Here is a 15,261-nt window from a genome sequence, read left to right on the forward strand (position 1 = left end):
GAGCGACGGGAGACTGTTGCAGGGTTGGGGTATCGGGCGCTAGGACCCAGGGCACTCATCAGCCCGTGTCCTGCTAACCCTTTCGCTTTCACTCCCCTCCCCTTGCATACAGAATTCACCGACGCCTGCAGTGTAGGACAGCCACCTACTTGATACCGTTCATTGGATCACGGCCGAGTTGGTGGGCTTTCCTTTATGCTGTACGGAGTCGATTCCACTTACCGTCTCCAGCGGTACCAGTCCGTCCAAAGATTTCAGCGTCGCGCCTTTCTGGCGTCACTGGCCCGCCCGTCTCCTTCAGACTTAGCAGTTCAGCCTGGATGGCACCTAGCACCTGCAACATTGACAAGCACAGAAAGTCAGTTGACGATTGACCTACCTGCTTGTCAGTCTTCGCCGCCTGCTTCCTGTGAGGCTTCTCCAGCCCAATCGGGTCTCTCCTTGGCACGAGATGGACGTTCCCTGGTCCGCCTCTATACAATCATTGGCGGGCACACAAGACACCCCGTCCAATCCCGTGCCCGTCTCAGGGAAGAATTTCCGGTCCGCGGCCATCTTGGCTCCTCTCCTCCTGGTGCGACGCCATTCCGGCTCTTCGGGTTGCAGTGCCTTCTCCATGGCAGATTCTTTTCGCCCGTCGTGGTGACCACAAAGCGCCGCGGATCGGCGTGCGATTGCCCTACGTTTGGACCCGGGAAGCTCCTGCCTGCTAAACGCGAGTTCTGATGTGCCCTCCCGGGCCAACCGTCGGCAAGCAGGGACCTTACGTCCCGGATTCCTTCTGACCGAGGCACCCGCCCCGGCATGGACTTCACATACGCCACGCCGTCCCGGACGTCTTCATGGGCAGCAGCCACACAGGAGACCGCTGTACCCCTGCAACGTCCACTGAAGTTTTGCCGCACCAGGTAGGCATCCGACCGCATTCCGGTGGCGATCTGGGGAATTTCGTCTTTCGGGAGCCGTGAGCGCCGCACCCTCGAAACGGTGCGGGGTTGCCTGCTGCTCCGGGCCGTTCACAAAATTTTTATTTTGGGGTCCCCGTCTTGGCACAGACAGAGGGCCCCACGTTGGGCGCCATTGTGAACCTCGCCCCGGACACAGACAGGCAGACACGTCAATGTCACCCACAAACACTGGTTTATTTTTCATTATTCTTTTATATAACTCTGCTCACCAACCCCAATACTCCTTAGTCCAGGCCACTCCAATGCCTTCTCTTTTCTTCTTTTCCTTTTCTCTCTCTCTCTCTTTCTTTCTTTTCTTTTCTTTTCTTCCCACCGCCTCCTTCCTCCTCCAAACGTTGCCACTCTTCCACCCGACTCTTGTCACGCGACTGGAGGAGGCGGCCTATAGGAACCCGGATGGGCTCCAGCTGCTCCCCGGCAATCTCCCGCGGACACACCCCCGTGTGGCGGAAATGCCGGCTGCGCACCCGGAAGCCGTCCGGCGTCCCCTGTCGTCTTCCCGGAATAAACAGGCACTGGGGCGCCGCCTGGCGGTGGCCACGGGTCCCTACAGGGCTGGGCTTCCAAGCCCTGTACCCGAGGCCCCTGCATAACCAGGACGGCCGCCCCACTCGGTCTGGAGGAGGCACTCGCCCTCCTCCGGTCCTCCAAAGCGCCCGGCCAGGCTCCAGCCCCAGCCGAGGACCGTCACGGGATAAACCGGCATTGGGGCTCCGCCTGGCGGTGACCACGGGCCCCTACAGGGTAGGGCTTCCATGCCCTCGACCCGTGGCCCCAACAGAACCAGGACGGACGCCCCTCACGGTCTGGAGGAGGCACAAGCCCTCCTCACATCCTCCTGGGCGTCCCGGACGGGCTCCAGCCCCGGCCGGGGACCACACTATATATATATATATATATACTGTGTATATATATATATATATATATATAGCAAAATACCCGCACTTGGCAGCGGAGAAGTAAAAAGAAAAGGAAACATTTTAATAATAACGTAACATGATTGACAATGTAATTGTTTTGTCATTGTCATGAGTGTTGCTGGCATATATATATATTGTGGAGGATTGCCGGCTTTCCATGCCGGTCCGCCCCCCAGGCCGCCAGGAGGAGCTCTCCTGACAGCAGGATCATGCCCCGAGGTCCAGCAGGGCATTATGGACCTTGTAGTATTTTTACACTACCCTGCTGGATACCTTGGGGGCCACCAGGAGTCACTGTGGGGGGGCTTATGGGCTCTTTTATGCCCTATGACCCGGGAGTACGTCATGGTCACGTGACAGGAACGAACAACGTGCTCCCGGTTAAAGAAAGGACTGATTGCCCTGACCCGGAAGGAGTAAGGATCTATGGACTGTCGGGACAGGAATACCTCCGGGTCAGGGGCTATAAAAGGACGGTGTCTCAGTCCAGACACTGAGCTGAGCTGGGAGGTAGAGGAGCAAGTGTCTGGGCGAGGAGGAGTGTTTATTATAGTATCGAGTATTGGATGAGTAGTGTGGAAGGTGCTTGGTGCACTGTGAGTCACAATAAAAAGTATTGGACTTTTACCCGTTGTTTGGAGTCATCCCTGAGGGTTCAAGGGCGCTATATAGCGCCTTCTTCACACTGGCGTAGCCGGCAGGATTCTCTGGCCGTCCGTTGGCAGAGGACCTGCATACAAAACAAATTTTGTGTGGGCAGACAACCCTCGGTGGATTCCTCATCTGTATACGGAGGCAACAAACACCCCGCTACTGAAAACGCGACGGTGGTGAGCGTCTTCCTACTTCGGACCATGATGGGCAAGAAGACTGGAAAAAAGAAGGTCAGTCCCAGCGGATTGCAGGGCCTGACGGACGCCGAGTTGACCTGGACCTACCTGACCAGGAGCGAGGAAGACGGAGCGCTAATTCGGGCCCAACAAGCCCGGGCAGCGAAAGACTCGAGACACGGACAACTGTTGAGCGCATCGTACTCCCTAGATGGTCCGGGGGTGCCGCCATCCGCTACGGAGGCAGCGGCAGGTAAAACGGCCGACGTTCCGACTTTATTTTTGTCCTGTTTTTCAGACGTCCGCCGAGAGAATCGCAGCGGCGTCTCGGATGGCGGCCTCATGCCTCGGCAAAATGGCCGCGGTTCCCAGAAGGCAAGTCGCGACTCAAGACGGCTAGAGACAGCGCGGTCAACGACAATAGATTGGTCAACCGCGGTGGATGTCGGGACGGTGGCGGTAACCCGGAGTCCTCCGACGAGGCCTGTTGTCCCCTGATGGGTCCGAGCCTCCTGGAAGGGGAGGGGAAGACGAGCGAATAGCCGCCGATACAAGCCGCCACCAACAAAGAGGGACGGGTTGTGGCTGAAGGATCTGCTGGGGAAAAGGAAAAGGCAGATCTCAGCCGGCTTGTAGTAGCCAGCCGCCCCTCTGAGGACTCCAAGTCCCAGGAGCCTTTGCGCGACCCAGCTGAACACGTGCCAGTAGGCGACGTGCTCATTGGTTCCCGGCCGGAAGGTAAGCGAAACGCGGAAGCGCAAACAACTCCGGCTGTAAACATTAACTGTTTGGACTTAGGGGGGCTCGAGGAGTACCTCGCGCCCCTACGCCGTTTCTTACAGGACTTACAACAGCTGAAGGAACGAGTGGAGGAACTGGGAGCAACGGCAGAAGCACCAGTGAAGGCACTAATCGACTTCGTGCAGCGGCTGGGCCGGGAAGCTCCAGAGATGATCGATGCGGGAGTACAGGTGAGTCCCTCCCATGTCGTAGAGTATAAAGGGACACAGAGCGAACCGGCACCGCACACAATAAGTAGCACGTGTCAAAGCACTGTGTGCCCGACAAAGGACGGGAGCACGATGGCCGAATGGTTGGGGAACGGAGCCAACAGCCCGGGGCATGCATTTGACGTGGCTTTCCGGGGCTGTGCAACTCTCCAGGACCCGACCGGTCTGGCGTGTGGGGTAGCGCCGGTTATAGGAGTGCCGGGGGAAGCGCCGCTCGTGCCGGTGCAGCTGGATGGTGCTGTACATCGGGGTGAGTCGGTACTAATGACGCCGGAACCTAATAAGCGTAGGACAACGGGTGTGCAGACAGCAAAGAGGCTCTCTTCTTTCCATGGAGAGCCTCAAGCTGAGCACAAGCCCCAGATGAAACAGGAGGTCCCCAAACCAAAGCGTGGGTCTCCTGACATATTGGAGAGAGGGCTAAAGGGCAGCAAAGCGGCCATAAACCCTTCCTTGGCGGAGAAAGGGGCGGACGTGACGCTGATGGAATTCCCGAGGTGTTTCTGGTCTCACAGAGGGAGACACCCAGGGGGACATCGTCGGTGTTACAACTGCCGTTGGCTGGGCCACGAGTGGCGTGACTGTTCCCGAAGGACAGGGGAGCGGGCGCATAAAAGATACACCGTTCCCCCAAGGTTCGCCGGGAGACATGGACACCGCAGCCAGGGTCCAGCTGACGCGTCCTCTTGGAGGAGGACGTCCCTCGCGGGGCCAGACGCTCCGCCCCAGTTGTCGTTGCTGAGGGGGGGGTAATGTGGAGGATTGCTGGCTTTCCATGCCGGTCCGCACCCCCAGGCCGCCAGGAGGAGCTCTCCCGACAGCAGGATCATGCCCCGAGGTCCAGCAGGGCATTATGGACCTTGTAGTATTTTTACACAACCCTTGGGGGCCACCAGGAGTCGCTGTGGGGAGGCTTATGGGCTCTTTTATGCCCTATGACCCGGGAGTACGTCATGGTCACGTGACAGGAACGAACAACGTGCTCCCAGGTTAAAGAAAAGGACTGATTGCCCTGACCCGGAAGGAGTAAGGAACTATGGACTGTCGGGACAGGAATACCTCCGGGTCAGGGGCTATAAAAGGACGGTGCCTCAGTCCAGACACTGAGCCGAGCTGAGAGGTAGAGGAGCAAGTGTCTGGGCAAGGAGGAGTGTTTATTATAGTATCGAGTATTGGATGAGTAGTGTGGAAGGTGCTTGGTGCACTGTTGAGTCACAATAAAAAGTATTGGACTTTTAACCATTGTTTGGAGTCATCCCTGAGGGTTCAAGGGCACTATATAGCGCCTTCTTCACAATATATATATATATATACTGTACATGTGTACATATATACACACACACATATACTATGGGGTGCCAAACAGGCAAATACATTATTTTCTGAATATATAAAAAGTCAGAATATATAAAGTCAAAACTTGAATATATAAAGTCAGCGTCGGTATATATAAAGTCATTCCTGATTATATAAAGTCAACATCGGAGTATATAAACTCACTCCTGAATATATAAAGTCAAAGTCAAAATATATTGATTGAAACGACTCTGAACTGAACTAAGTTAACAAAAACGTATTCAGAAAAATAAATTAAAAAAAACACTGTTCGGTTAATGTTTTGAAAATGATGCATGTGCCCTGCCCAGGATTGGTTCCTGCCTTGCGCCCAGTGTTGGCTGGGATTGGCTCCAGCAGACCCCCGTGACCCTGTGGTCGGATTCAACAGGTTGGGATATTCCAGCTCTGACTTTGTATATTCTGACGCTGACTTTATATATTGAAGTTTTGACTTTATATATTCCAGTGCCCACTTTATATATTCCGAAATATTCCAACGCCGTCTTTATATACTCAGGTTTTGACTTTATATATTTGGGAATGACTTTATATATTCAAGTTTTGACTTTATATATTCAGAAACAAGTTTTGACTTTATATATACCAACAGGGACTTTATATATACAAGTTTTGACTTTATATAGTTAAATTTAGTCATCATTGCATAACTTTTTCTTTACCATAGAAATTTAAAGACTAAATTCAACTTCCATTCCTACCAAAGATATTTCTGGCGACTAAATAGAACCTACTTATATCCAAATTCGAGCTATTGAGCTGTCACCTGCCTGCCTGAATAAGTTTTTTACCGTTCATTTAATCATGGCTAGTGGCAGAAAAATTATAAAAATGGAAGGAGGTTTACACTGAGTATGGCTTTACCAAAACAATTATTGATTGCGAATCGATTATTCATAAAGCTTCAATTGGTGATCTGTTTTTCTGTGTTAACCTCATATTTTTTCATACTTCTTCTCAAACCAAGGGGGTGCGAGGGTAAAATGAATCGGGATGCGCTGATCAATGTAATCGTGTACCAGGAAATCATGAAAAGTGAAAGAGAAAAGTTCCCCTTTGCTTGGAATGCAAAGTGTGATTAAATGCGTGATTTTTTAACGCGTTATGGATTACATGCATCAGAGCTTCTCAGCTGTGCTTGTGCTAAGAAAAGGAAACATTTTAAAAATAACGTAACACGATTGTCAATGTAACCTTTTGTAAGTAGTGCCTGGAGGATTCAGTGTGGAGAAACTGTAGAGACAGCGTGTGTATTAACTTGTGGATTTTTCTGTGAGTATTTGGTGGCAGCGTCACAAAGTCGCTTCCGTAACACTGTGTTAGCCTTGGAGCTCAGCTCAGAGCGAAATGAGGTGAATGGGAGGGGAGATGATGACGTGACTCCCCCACCCGCCTTAACTATCAATCCCCCACAAACACAGTCTCTCGGAATTTGCATAAGCACAGCCCCTCACCAGCAATTTTAACTTAGTTACAGAGTGATCAAAACTCTCGTTTATATCCTGTATCCACTCATTAAACTAGTATCCTGCATTACCCGTGGGCATGACAAACGCCAGCGGCAACCTGTCTATGAACTTAATTTAAACTTTAGGTTTACACCTTGCTTTGTTTCCGAAGTAGCAGCACTCATGAATATGGTTGTATATGTCACTCACTCGCTTCTTATTGTTTTGCTGCCTTCTCAATTATATAATGCATGTTTTCTTCAGCGCTTTTTGGAGCTCTTCCTGGTTTTCTACGTACTGCATTAACAGTCAGTTCACGTGATTACGTGGGAGGCGTGATGATGTCACACGCAACTCCCCCCCCACAGCTTTCGAGCTCAACTCCATTACAGTATATGTAGAAAAATAGCTTCCAGTTATGACCATTACGCATAGAATTTCGAAATGAAACCTGCCCAACTTTTGTAAGGAAGCTGTAAGGAATGAGCCTGCCAAATTTCAGCCTTCTACTTACACGGGAAGTTGGAGAATTAGTAGTGAGTCAGTGAGGGCTTTGCCTTTTATTAGTATAGATTTGCAGCCAGGAAATCAAATATACGGATGGCTGCCCCAAACCTTGCTATGGCTCTTTGTGGAGTTTGTGACAGTGGTGTAGTTGGCAGGATGGTTGAATCCCGGAAGGGACAGGACCTGGAATATACCCAGGTGGGACCGTACCATGGCCGAGTTTTCAGGTGGGGAGGATGTCCCATGGTTAGGAAATAATTAGTATAGATTTGCAGCCAGGAAATCAAATATACGGATGGCTGCCCCAAACCTTGCTATGGCTCTTTGTGGAGTTTGTGACAGTGGTGTAGTTGGCAGGATGGTTGAATCCCGGAAGGGACAGGACCTGGAATATACCCAGGTGGGACCGTACCATGGCCGAGTTTTCAGGTGGGGAGGATGTCCCATGGTTAGGAAATAAACGATGTGGGGGTTAGGAAATAAACGATGTGGGCTCCACTCATGGACACGCCTAACTAGGCAACCTAAGTATGGGGGAGAGTGTGTGGGAGGGGCTCACAGAATTGGGCTACTCCGGAGGGGGGAGGCAGAGGGGGCTTATTATGCTCTCTCGGAGAAGAGTGTCCAACACCCTGTGAAGCCAGAGCCCAGATTTCCACCTACGGGTGCCCCAGACTGGCAAGATACTAGAGTAAGAAACTGGAAGTTGGACCCAGAGCGGCCGACCCACAAACAAGCCTGGTCCTTATGGACAGTGGTAGGGCAGTGGTTATGGCCACATGAGAACAAGCCCTACCAAGTAATAGAGCAGGTGGCCTGCTACCTGCTCCTAAAAGCACTACCCTGCGGTTTCACCCAGCCTGCCTGGGGTAAACAGTTCATGAACATGAAAGAGCTCATAGAGCTTCTGGAAACACGTAGGACGGCCTCACAATATGAGAGAGCAGAACCGTCCCTTAGTCAAGCTCAGCCAGAGTACGTCCCAAAACCTCGCCTCCCCCCATTACAACCTGGAGCGTGTGCCCTTGTCGGTCCAACACACAGGCGTGGTGATCGTAAACAGGTACAAGACTAGAGCCTTATTTGATTCGATTACCATTTTGGCCCGCCGGTTTGTGCTGCCGCGACAGAGGTTAAGTATTAAGGCCAGTATAACCTGTGTCCAAGCAGAAATCTGTTGGTACAGGTCCACCACCTGTGTCTTCAGTTGCGGAGGATTAATACAGAAATTAACCATGGCGGTCCTCCCAAATCCACCACATCCGGTGATACTGGGGCGGGAATGGTCTAAAATTAAACGCGGTGAGACACATACCACTCCTAGTTTTAACTTAGGCCTAGATATAGATGGGGATGAGCTTTCTCAAGCTGCCTCCACACCATGTAACGAAGACGAAGCAGCCTCCCTGAGTGACGTGGCAACTCCTGGACCATTACGTGCCGACACGTCATACACCAGCGCCAAGACAGAACAGGAGGAAACCATGCCCCTTGAGGTCGGTCTGTACCCTCTCTCCATTTTGCAGTTTCAATTTATAAAGACGCTGTGAGCAATGGAATGATGATTCCCTTATGTTTGCCAAAAATGCAATGGTTCTGGTCAACGGCCAGCATACTCACCAGTTGATGCCACAGGGTTCTCACTTTGTTTTGAAAAATGTCCTTCTGTATTGCATAGCAGAGCAGGACAGACAGGAGCGGAGGCTACTACTAATCCCGTGCACCTTCCGGCGGCAGGTCTGTGATTTAGCACACGCCCGCCTCCTAGGTGGCTATTTGGGCACCGAGAATAACCTGGTGTGGATCAAGCATTCACTTTTATTGGCCGGGAATCAATGAGGAGGTTTGTTGCTTTTGCACTTCCTCAGCCCAGGAACACAAGTACATTTTAGTCCTCGTGGATTATGCTACCAAATACCCCAAAGTTGCACTCAGCTACTTCTAAAGCCATCGCACGGGAATTGGTGGTGGTGTTTGCGGGAGGAAACCCTGATGAACCAAGGGGTGCTTTTTACCTCTGAGACATTCAAGGAGACTGCAAAGTTACTTAAAATATAGCATCTAAAGACAATGGTGTATCATCCTCAAACCTACGGTTTGGTAGAGAGATTTAATCATACTCTCAAATCAAATGCTTTGTAAGGTGGTCAACGAGGATAGAAGGAATTGGGATCAGCTCCTCCCCTCATCCTGTTTGCCTATCAGAAAGTCCCACGAGCCTCTACGGGGTTCTCTCCTTTTGAATTATTGTATGGGTGACAACCCTGGTGCATATTAAACATTTTAAAAGATGGATGGGAAGAAGAGGCCCTTCCCTCTACAAACATATTGGTGTATGTTGCGCAATCATGCAATAGATTTGGTTACATTTTTCCCCTCCTTAAAAGTCACATGGAAGAGGCTCAAGCAGCACAGGTCCAATATTACGACCGAGGCACGTCTCTCCGGGAGTTCCACCCGGGAGATCGCGTGTGTCATGGTCTTAGTATCTACCTCACACTCTAAGTTACTATCCCATTGGCAAGGTCCATGCGAAGTTAAAGAGAGGAAAGGACTCGTCGACAATTTGGTGAGTCAACCCAATCGTTGGCGGGGGCAGCAGGTTTATCATGTAAATCTGCTGAAACCGTGGAAGGATAGGGATCCTGATCCCTCCTCCAGACAGTTCCTGCTCGCTGTTTGCTCACATGGCTAGCCTTAACTTTGGTGCAGATTTAAGTCCCAGACAGCGACGGGAGCTGGAAACAGTTATCCTGTCCATCCCGGAGGTAGTGAGTGAAAACCCAGCATGGACCTCTCTGATTGAGCACGAGATTGTGACAGGGTTATAGTCCAAGAACGTCTGTATCATCTTCCAGAGGCATAAACAGCTGAAGTGGAGCTTGAGATCAAGCACATGCTGGAACTAGGAGTAATCGAGGAAAGTCATAGTCCCTGGTCCAGTCCCATTGTCTTGGTCGCTAAGCTTGACAGGAGTTGGAGGATTTGCAACGACTTCCGTCGACTTAATCAAGTCTCCCAATTTGATGCTTATCCAATGCCATGAGTGGACGACCTCCTCGAGAGGCTTGGACAAGCTCAGTATTTGACCACGCTGGATATGACAAAGGGGTACTGTCAGGTTCCTTTAACGAACTCCGCAAAGGTTAAGACTGCGTTCAGCACCCCTAACAGACACTGGCAGTTTTGTGTCCTTCCATTTGGGTTACACAGGGCTTCTGGCAACTTTCCAGTGTCTGGTGAACAAAGTGCTCAGGCCTCATAACTCATACAGTGCTGCCTACCTGGATGACATGGTCATCTATTCCACCACATTGACGGAACACCTACAGCAGGTAAAAGCGGTATTGCAGACACTTGGTGAGGCCGGACTTCGGATTAATCCCAAGAAATGTTTCTTTGGATTGAGCAAACTACCTGGTGGGTTGGGGTACCATGAAGCCACAGTGCTCCAAAGTGGATGCCATTTTGAAATGGCCCCGTCCGCGAACCAAGTGGCAAGTCCAAGCCTTTCTTGGGTTGGCGGGGTACTACCGCCAGTTTGTGCCCGGTTCTCGAAGAGAGCGGCGCCCTTGACTGATTTGACAAAGAAGAGGGCCCCAAACATTGTGGTGTGGACTGAAAAGACAGGTTCTACATTTAGTGACTTAAAGCAGGCCCTTACATCCGCACCTATTTTGAAAGCACCTAACTTTTCTTTACCTATCAGCCTCCAGACAGACACTTTGGAAACACTCCTGGGGGCTGTGCTGAGCCAAATTGTTGACAGTGTGGAATACCCCATCATGTTCCTCGTTACTCGTAGTCGTGCGGTGTATGGGACACGAGTGCTCGCTACTTGAAGAGCTGGGTAAAGCTGCGTGCATAACGCTGGCAATCCGCTAGCCGACAGCTTGGGAGAGGTGCACGGCAGAAAGCGGCTTTAAAACTTCAAGACTCGACCCCAGGTCGCTACATTGGTGTCAGAAGTGGGAGACCAGGCTGTTTAGAAGACACCGTTATGGAACAGAGTCTTGAAGAATTGGAGCGTGCCATCTTAGAGAACAGCGTTACGTTAGAGCGCCTGATCAGCGGAGCTGTGCGGAGAAAAGCGGCAGACCGGCCTGATGGTACCAGTATTCCCCGGACAGTGTTGCGATCTTCTGAGCACGGCCAGAGGGGGCCGTCGGCTGCCGCAGCGATACCCCAGGTTACCAGTCGGACGGTCCGCTTCTCACGGTCACCTGCTAAGCTGCCGCGATACAGTGGATTGACTCCTTTAGAACCATACCTCGCACAAGCGGATCTGGCCGCGATACACAATGAGTGGAACCGCGAGGAAGCTGCGACACACTTGGCCCTTGCCTTGGAGGGTCCCGCACTTCAAGTACTCATTGATCTGTCATCGGAAGAGTGTCGTGATCTTCAGGCTCTCACCTCTGCTCTCACCCGTCGCTTTGGACAAAGAACTTCAGCAGAATGCAACAGAGACAAGCTGACTAGCCGACGTCGGCATGAAGGTGAGAGTATAGGATCCTGACGTCAGGGTATATACATGAAAAGGTTACCCTACTTTCTCGACAGCAGTGAGGGAAGAACTCGGCCTTCATGCTTTCCTGCGGGGCCTCACACCAGAACGTCTTCGCCAGCATGTCTGTCTATCGTCACCCGAGATTTGAGCGAGGCACTAAAAGAGGCTGAGCGGGTTGAAGACGTACTACAGGCTGAGTCACCGACAAGACGAACGCCACGACCGAGTCGACTAACAAGAGCCGTTGAACGAAGGCGGAAGGGGACCTGTCTGAGGTAGTGGAGGTCAGCGCCCAATCAACATCAACCCCCCGACAGAGACAACGAGTGGACTGCTGTTTTCGATGCAGAGAACCAGGGCACTTTGCCAGGGATTGCCCTGCCCCAAGTCCGTTGCCTCGTACAGCATCACCGCAGGGAAACGACATCGGGTGAGGCCGTAAGGGGACCCTCGCTCCGTTTTTCAGCACCCTCAACAAAGACTGCTTCAAAGTTGGGCTGTGGATTTTCCACTGGACTATACCTAGACTGCACTATTGATGGACGGCCATGCTGTGCCTTAGTGGACACAGGGTCCACTATTTGTTTGCTAAGAAAAGGAGTGTTGCCAGAAACAGCTAGTCTTCTTCCGAGGGCTGGACCCCACAAATAGCGAACTACGACGGTTACGGGTGAGCGGACAGTAATGCCGGAAAGAAACTGTTATCTGTGTGGTAGGGACGAGCCAGACCAACCACGAATTCTGGCTTGGACATTAAAGACCAGTGCATTATTGGGTTGGACTTGTTGGCCCACTGGGGAGCATGTGTTGATGTGTCTAGGGCCGTCCTCTGCCTAGGTAATGAGACTGTGTCGCTCCAATCGGGCTGGAACCGTCCTGGAAGGGCTGCTGGCTTGGATTTGCCTGGATACCACGGCTCACCGGCTCCCGACCGTTGTTCGGAAGATGCAGAGACTCAAGGGGACCCCCAGGAGAATGTTGCAGCTCAGACCAGTGCTTCCCAACGGTTTTCCTCACGCGACCACCCATCAGCTGAGACAGTTGCGCTGTAGAGGAATTGGGCTGTCGAAGTGGGGAACATCTGAACGCGCCACAGCAGGAGCAACTTCAACAACTATTGAGAGACTTTGTGGACATTTTTGCGGCTCGAGAGGAGGACTGTACTAGAACGAATTTAGTGAAACACCACATAGACACTGGCCATGCCGCCCCCATTCGTTTGCGCCCCCACCGATTACCTCTTGCAAAGCGTCAAGCTGCCGAGGAAATGATTTGTGAGATGGCAGCCAACGGCGTTATTGAGCCGGACAGCCCCTGGGCTGCACCAATGGTCATGGTACGGAAGAAAACGGGGGGTTGGCGCCCCTGTGTGGACTTTCGGAGGTTAAACGAAGTCACTCGAAAAGACTCATACCCACTGCCACGCATCGATGATGCATTGGATTATGTGGCTGGATCCTGTTGGTTCAGCACCTTGGACTTGCGCAGTGGGTATTGGCAAGTGGAACTGGCACCAGAGGACCGACACAAAACCGCATTCACCATAGGACAAGGGCTGTGGCAATTCAAGGTGATGCCGTTTGGACTGTGTAACGACCGCCACCTTTGAAAGACTGATGGAGCGGGTCCTAAAAGACATTCCCCGAACCCGATGTGTGGTCTATCTGGACGATCTGCTAATCCATGCCAGAGACTTTGATCAGGCTGTCCACAATTTAAGGGAAGTCTTGACAGCCATTCGTAGCGCCGGGTTGCGGTTGAACCCCGCGAAATGTAACCTCCTCTCCCGACAGACTCAGTTTCTGGGACATGTGGTTAGCGAGAGTGGAGTGGCTACCGACCCAGCGAAGGTGACTGCCGTGAGCAACTGGCCCCCACCAGCCAACATCACCGAGCTGCGGAGCTTTCTGGGCTTAGCCTCATACTACCGGAGATTCGTGAGAAACTTTGCAACCATTGCTAGCCCCTTGCACCAACTGACGAGTAAGGGCCAACAGTTTGGGTGGACGGAGGACTGCGCCGCCACTTTTCAACAACTAAAGCTGCTCTTACCAGTGCACCTGTCCTGGCTTACCCTGACCCCAACCAACCCTTTATTTTGGACACTGACGCTAGTAATGTGGGGGTTGGCGCAGTACTCTCCCAGAGGGGGGAGACCGGAGAGAGAGTGGTGGCCTACTATAGCTGCAGCCTCAGTCGACCGGAGAAAAATTACTGCGTTACCCGGCGGGAGCTATTGGCAGTGATCCTGGCAGTACGACACTTCAAGCCTTACCTTTTGGGCACTAAGTTTACAATTCGAACTGACCATGCTAGCCTTACATGGCTGTTAAACTTCCGGCAACCTGAGGGCCAGGTGGCAAGGTGGATAGAAATACTTCAGGAGTATGATTTCGAGGTGCAACACCGACCAGGACGGCAGCATGCAAATGCTGATGCCCTCTCCAGCGACCATGCGTCCTCGACGACTGTCGATATTGCCGCCGGCAAGAAGAAAGGGGTATGGGACCATCATCATCAGCAGCCGGGCTAGAGGACACTGATGGAGCAGGGGAACCATTCACCATCGACCAGTTACGGCAACTACAAGCAGACGACCAAGTGCTAGAGGAGGTAAGGGGCTGGCTGGAGACCCAGGAATGCCCGATTGGCAAACCGTGTCTTCCCAGGGGCCGGAACTCAAGTTGTTACATTCGCAGTGGGGCAGCCTGGAGTTGCACGATGGTGTGATCTACAGAAGATGGCAGGCACCAAGGGGGGGTACTGACCGTTTGCAACTTCTGGTTCCCCAGGCTTTACGTACAACGGTCCTCCGTTGGGTTCATGGAGCAGCTGGATCTGGGCACTTTGGAAATGCAAAGACAGTGCGTCGGCTGCGGCAGCGATTCTATTGGCCCGGATGTCGACAAGATGCGGAGATGCACGTCCACTGCTGTGACGTTTGTACGGCGCAGAAAGGACCTGGCCAGCGCTCTCACACGCCACTACAACAGTATCTTGTCGGGGCTCCCATGGAGAGGATTGGGGTAGATGTACTGGGTCCTTTCCCTATCACCGAGGCAGGAAATCGTTTTGTTTTGGTGGCGATGGACTACTTTACCAAATGGCCGGAGGCATATGCCATTCCAGATCAAAGTGCCTCCACAGCCGCTCAAAATTGCTGGACGAGATGTTCACTTTCGATTGGTGCCGAATGAACTGCACAGCGATCAAGGGCGGAACTTGAGAGCCGTTTGTTTAAAGAGGTGTGTCAGCGGCTGGGGTGAAGAAGACCGAACCACTCCCCTTCACCCTCAAAGCGATGGACTGGTCAACGGTTTAACCGCACCCTGGCCGCCCAACTTGCCATCCTCACTAGTCAACACCAGAGAGACTGGGACCAACATTTGCCTCTGGTCTTGTGGGCGTATAGGACGGCCGTTCAGGAATCGAGTCAGTGCACACCGCGGGGCTGATGTTCGGAAGAGAGATGCGCACGCCGGTGGACTTGGTGTTTGGCTCGCCCCCTGAACCTGAGCTTGTTGGCGGTCACGAGACGGACTATTTCCCGACGATTAAAAGAGCGGCTGAACACCGTGCATCAACTGGCCAGGGAGGCACTAGCGGAGCTGGAGCCCGCCAGAAACGGGCATATGACATTCGGGCTCATGGTCCAACTTTCAAACAAGGGGACAAAGTGTGGGTCTTTTGCCCACAAAGGAAACGGGGGTTG

This window comes from Polypterus senegalus, chromosome 10 (assembly GCF_016835505.1).
Source record: "Polypterus senegalus isolate Bchr_013 chromosome 10, ASM1683550v1, whole genome shotgun sequence".
NCBI classification, from domain to species: Eukaryota; Metazoa; Chordata; class Cladistia; order Polypteriformes; family Polypteridae; genus Polypterus; species Polypterus senegalus.